At 46.5% G+C, this 6,000-nt stretch overlaps 1 protein-coding gene across 4 annotated transcripts in view; it reads left to right on the top strand.

Annotated features, from left to right (window-relative positions):
* The first annotated feature begins 309 nt into the window (after nucleotides 1-309).
* Nucleotides 310-6,000, top strand: part of ARPP21 (cAMP regulated phosphoprotein 21) — a 344,186-nt gene continuing 338,495 nt past the window's right edge. For 2 of the 4 annotated variants that reach the window (XM_078688292.1, XM_078688289.1), the window contains exon 1: nucleotides 310-621. The gene's annotated coding sequence lies outside the window, so the exon portion shown is untranslated. The remainder of the gene's footprint in view (nucleotides 622-6,000) is intronic. The other 2 variants (XM_078688294.1, XM_078688293.1) reach the window with 1 other exon arrangement.

Genomic DNA, 6,000 nt, shown 5'->3' with positions numbered 1-6,000 from the left:
TGTCTACTGCCCCGGGCAGGGCTGCAGACGGGCACTGAATGTGCTCTCAGCAGACCCTGCATCCCGCCCACTCTCACGCCTTACCTCTGACACCTCTGCGTAGTCTACAAGGGCGGCAGAGCGCGCTGCAAGAACAGTTGCCGCTGTCCACCCCGCGTTTCAATTTAGACGCACTTAGCGCCCAGCAGGAAGCGGCATAAATACCACCCTGACCTGCCTCTTCCCTCCTTTCTCTCTTCACCACCGAGCTCGACAGCTCAGCTCCGACCAGCCCCAGCCCGGTGGCCCACATAGGGACATGCTGCCGCGGTGGTCGTTGTTTCGTGCCATTCGTAAAAGCTTTTGTGCAAGCGTGCGTTTCTTACACTGTACGCATGCGCGCGAAAGAGCAGACGCATGAGCACGGAGGAGAGAAGAAGTATCTGACGAAAAGCAGCATCTGTCGGAGCACTGGTCAGCTGTCTGTCTGCCGGCATCCCAAGGGCTGCACTGCACGCCCTTCTCGGCACGGTGTAACTGTGCGCGCAGGGTGCCCCGGCGCCTCCACTGTCCTGGGCCTGACACCCCCTGAGCATCAGCTGAGCTGTGCAGAGCCGAGTCACGGGAAGTCTCACACTGCTGGTAAGTTCAGAGTGTGCTGTGTGTGCCTTTGGGGAGTGAGGGGGACAGCTCCGGTGACAGAGGTTTGTGGAGTGGCGCTGAGTGGGGGTGAGCTTGTCTGTGTGTACGTGGCTAGCCCGAGGCATGTGTGGGCTGCTCGGTCGCAAGGCTCCAAGGCACAGAGGAGGGCGAGGAACTGCCGACGCTGCAGGCTGAGCCCAGCTTCCAGAGAGAGTCTATTTCCCTCATTGATTTCACTGCCAGCCAGGCTGTATTTCTTCTGTTCCGCTCTCCGCCACCCCTTCACATTGTCCATTTTATCTATGTGGTATCGCTGCTCCTGGGTAACCTAAAAAGGCAGGGGGCTTTCTTTCACTTCGCGGTGGCCATTGCATATTTCAAAAACGTGTGATTATTTGGAGTAGTGAGTTCATTGACAATTTAAAAGCCGAGGAATCAATTATCAGTCACGTTCAGGCGTGGGTCATCAAGGGGAGGAGTTTCGGTGGAAGCATATCAAATTCAAAACAACTCCAAATCCATTTACTTCATTTGGCTGATCAGCGTGTGACAGTCTCCGGGAAACGACACACCAAAGCGAATCCCAAGAGGGTGCTGATTCTGCGGTGTGTCCTGTGCAACGCGACAACCTTCACCTACAATACAGCTTGTGTGGCATAAAAACTTACCAGTTCACCTGAGTGAGACTGCCCTTTTAGCCATAACCACAAGCTGCGCACCATCACCAAATTATAACTTAAAAACATATCAAACTACAATCCAAAAACCAGTAAAAGCAGATTGTTAATTTCCCTTTATTAGGTGCCAGCATATAATATCGTCATAAATGCGATAAAGAGTGTTGAGTATGGCAAGCTTTCACGATTGCGTGTTCAGTGATGATTGGGGTTGCATTATCTCTTTATTAAAGGATCAACATATTACACAATGGGACTACAAATCCCAGAATGCGCCGATCCTTTGGAAATTAACGTCTGGAACTAACGGTAAGGGGAGTAATGCAGGCGTCGGCAGCCCCTGCGCCAAGGTGACGGGCAAACTCCAGGGCCCCCAACTTTTCAGGGGCGCCCTTTCAGCCCAAAGCCTATGAATATCTGTTATATGGAAGACACGGTGCCCCTCGTCAGATTATAAGGGAGCGGGAGGGTGCAAAGCCCTTTTGCATTACACCACTGACTGGCTCGGCATCCCCCGTCACATGGAGAGATATTATGACATCCTTAAGTTATGGCAATAAAAATATTGCATTGTCATGCTTTTTTTCTAACTCATGATAATTGTAGCCGAGGATTTGTAAACAAAGATAAGAATAAGAGTCAGGATAAATAGGCAAGCGCACATGATAAGGGAAAGGGGAACACAGAGAGCGTGGGCATATCAAATTGTGATGGCACACTCCAACACGTTTGACATTGGGCTGCATGCATTATTTCTTGCTGCTGCCACATAGTGCTCGACCAGCCTCGGGTCGGGCGTAATAGCTCCTCTAATTATATTTTTCCAGCTACCTATGGCTTATATTTTAATTAAGTGGAACTACATGCACAAGACCACTGCACTGAAAAAAGGCATGATATGACAATTTTAAAAAAATCACACTTCGCATAGAATAGATCATCGTTCCACTGTCTGTGATGCTTCCTTTGTTTTTGGCTCTTTTGCACCTGTTGCTTTTACGTGTGTGAAACTGAAGCCTGCATTTTTTATGTCCGAGCTGTTCTTATTCCGTGTTTTCGAGGGAAGCCAACACTGCTGCTGTTTTCTCCGTTTGTGACTACTCTTGTCTGTGCTCTGGTTCTTCTCTATATCAGAAAAAATTGCATCTTGGGTGCCTGGTGTGCAGGGCCGGCCTATGCTAACATAGCGCCCTGGACGTGGGCGGAAAGAAATATGTCGCCCTTGCTGATGGTAGTAAATCAAACGAGGCAGCTTCGGGGTGCTTTTGTGTTCACTGGTCAGTACCTGGACAAGCAGGGACTGGTCCCCGACCTCAAACCTCCCCGGACCTCCCCCAGCTTACTCAAGTCACCGATACCTTAGCTGCCTCGCAGATGATGGTTTTGTTGATGTGTGCCAGCAAGGGTGAAAGGGTGAAGGCAGGGCAAGGAAAGGGGCTAAAAGGGTGTTAAAAACATCGCCCGCCCTAGGGTTATGATGGGCTAGAACCAATGTAACTGGCAAATCAGACAGAAACGAACCGGCAGGGACAAGGGTAGAGCAAGAGGAGAAGGGCGCTGCTGTTGGCATAACCTTAATGCACACACCTCCATACGCCCCTCTGAAAATTGACGCCCTGGGCTCAGCTCGCCCACCCTAAAGGCCAGCCCTGCTGGTATGCTCCCCATCAGTGCACATCGCGCATGCTCCAAGGGCTTGCTACACTTGTAGTAATGCAGAACCGGTACTTCTCAGCAAGGCTGGTGACCAGTTCAAGACCTGAGCACACAGGCTAGATTTTGATGTGCAACGACCAACGTATCTTCACTGAGACTGCAACAAACATCACAATTCTGTTGTTCAAAGTACGACAGACCTACCGAGAGGCGACCGAGCTGCTGATGTAGAAGCCTAGCACTTCTGTCCAGACTCCTGGTACATGCACATTTGGTAAGGGCGCTCAGCTCTGGGGCTGTCTCTTTAAAGGCTCAGCAGCAGCCCGGTTCGGTCACATTTAAAGTACAGCAGGAGGTTTGAGAAGGGCCCGTGCTGCTGGTGCTGTCGCCTTAAAGGAATACTAGGTCCATTTTGGAGTGCAGGGTCTGCCATAACAAGCACCTAGAAGACCGCTGAGAATGCCAATACTTTCCTAATTCAAATACAACACCCATGCTAAGAAGACAAGTAGTGTACAATTAACATTTTAGTGGGCCTCTGGAATTGTGGTTTATTACCCAATCTAGCAATGGAAAGCGAGCTGAGAAACAAGCACCCTGTTTCATTAAAATACCACATCGGCGCTGGGAATTGCTGGTGCTCTCAGATTTAAGTCTGTAGCAATGCCGAGAATTATGCTTTTGCCCCATTCAAAGTTTGGCAACGTAGCTGAGTATTGTTATTACCGACCCATTCATTACACGAATATAATCTGTACCGAGTTAAAAAGCTGGCTTCTATTCCTTCCTTCAAGAGCCTACTATACCTTTTCAGGAGAGTAGGAGGTAGGTCTGGCACCAAGGTAATTCTGTCTCCTGCACTCTCTAATGAGACTACCAACTAATTAAAGTAGAATTCCAGATACAACATCTTACACTTCCTGGCACACACAGTTGTTTGTTATCCATTCAATTAAATGACTGAAAAACCACACATCTTTAGGCTTTCTCAATGCAGGCACGACCCCCATCTTCAAATTATTCGTCAAGAAATGATTGCAAATCAAGATGGTGCATATTTTTGCAAAAATAGGAAAGAATGCCCACAGGAAAAATATGACAAGAGAGCACAATTTGGAGTGGTTTGTGAAAAACCTATCAGCCATCTAGGCATTCCTCAGCTGTGAGTGTCATTTTGGAGACATTTGAGTGGCACAAGAAACTATTTCACGAATAAAAAAGATAGGAGACTTGGGAAGTGATTAGTGGGGATGAGGCCTTGGCAATTATGGTGCACCTTGTTTATTCAATCTTTAGCGTTGTTGGAATAAAATGCTGTACCTGCCGCTGTGCGCTGGATAGTGTGTGTGTAGGTGTGCCTAGTTGTATGCCAGGTCCATGTGTATAAGGGGTCGAGGGTGAACCTTTGACAGGGGGCCTCTGGGCCTGCCTGTGCAATCCTTCCCTGCCCATAAATGGGCCTGTCTGCCTAGAGGTCTGCTTGTTTGTCTGTGCTACTCTCTGTGTGTATCTATGTCACAGAATTTGTCAGTCTGTATGTTGGAAACTGTAGGGATGAGAATTACAGTGCATTGTCAACACCTGGCAGACTGTGCATTACTAAGATCTTATGTATAACGACCATATGCATTCCAAACCACATCAAAGTTGAAGTCAGGCATACATGTACATCAACAGAGCATTGTTCAGCAGGTATATGTTTTGCTGCATACATGTAGATTTGTGGCAAACCATCCTTATTACCGCATTGTGCAAACGAGGCACGTGCATCATGCCACTACTGTATTGTAGATGGTGAAAACATGCTCTCCCAGTAGCTTCTAAAATGTGACACTGTACCACTGTGAAATGTGGGCATCAATGTGCATCAACATGGCACTGTGGAAACTGGACTAAAAGTGTTCTTCAGCAACCCTCAGAAGACTGCATAAAATTATGCATAATGTTATTTGTGAGAATTTAGAAAATATGAGTACAAATGTATAATTCTGGAAAACTTGTTAAAAATGTCCGCTACTGGAGTATTGTGGAATTTGGGCAAATTTGTGCATTACTGTCAGTGCTGTGCTCTGGTAGAGGTACTTATGGTAACATAGTATTGGGTCTGTTAATGAAATATATACCAACTGTCTCCCAGTTACAAACATTTATTTATCCATCAGGCTTAGACCCCCTTTAGAACTGTCTTTGAACAAAATTCTATTTGACAATAATTGTCACAAAAAGGCTGATGGGATCTCGTCTGTACAACTCTGTTAAAACCATGTTTATATTGTATCATTATTACTGGCCCAGTTTGGCATCAACGTTTCCCAAAAACCGTTGCAGACTTACCAATTCCCCTGCCATTTGTCTTAACATCCTTTACTATTATTCATACTTTGCCATTCTTACTTGTTCATAGTGCTTTAAAAATGCACTACTTGCTGCTAAATCCACCCCAAAAAAGTAATTAGGAGAGGGCGTTTGTCAAAATGCCTAAATCCTTTCCAATTTTCACCAAACTTACCTGGCCAATGTACTTTAAAATTCATTTCTGCCCAGAAATTTTCATTATAAAATCAAAGCTTGGAAGATAGAAATCTATGAAACAATTTTCCGTCATTTAACCAAGAATGCCTGCTTTTGGTGGTGGATGCAAGATTTGAAGCTTCATTGGTGGTGGTGATATGTACATTTCCCTTGCTTGCTTGATTCCCATAGCAATGTCTGTGTCACAAGGGTTTCATTATTCTCGGAGGTCCTCCAACGCTTTCTGCAAATTGATACTTTTCTGAAAGGCAAGTTTGGGCTTCAAGGGGTGTTCAGGCAACAGGTGTACACCCAGCAGTCTATATGAGGTCCTGGTAGGCTGATGGAAGTGTGTGAGCACAAGTGGTAGTATTCCAGCTAAATCTGATGATAATGTTAGCTTGGGCAGCATATGCCCATTGTTTCCACTAGCAGAGCCGACTCTCGTGTTCAACCTGACTATATTGCCCACTAGCTCTTGTGAATACTTTGTTAGTTCTGTGGAGCACAATCTGTGATTCACATAGATATCTCT

The sequence above is a fragment of the Lissotriton helveticus genome, chromosome 4_1 (genome assembly GCF_964261635.1).
Source record: "Lissotriton helveticus chromosome 4_1, aLisHel1.1, whole genome shotgun sequence".
NCBI classification, from domain to species: domain Eukaryota; kingdom Metazoa; phylum Chordata; class Amphibia; order Caudata; family Salamandridae; genus Lissotriton; species Lissotriton helveticus.
This window is presented reverse-complemented; position numbering and strand designations above follow the sequence as displayed.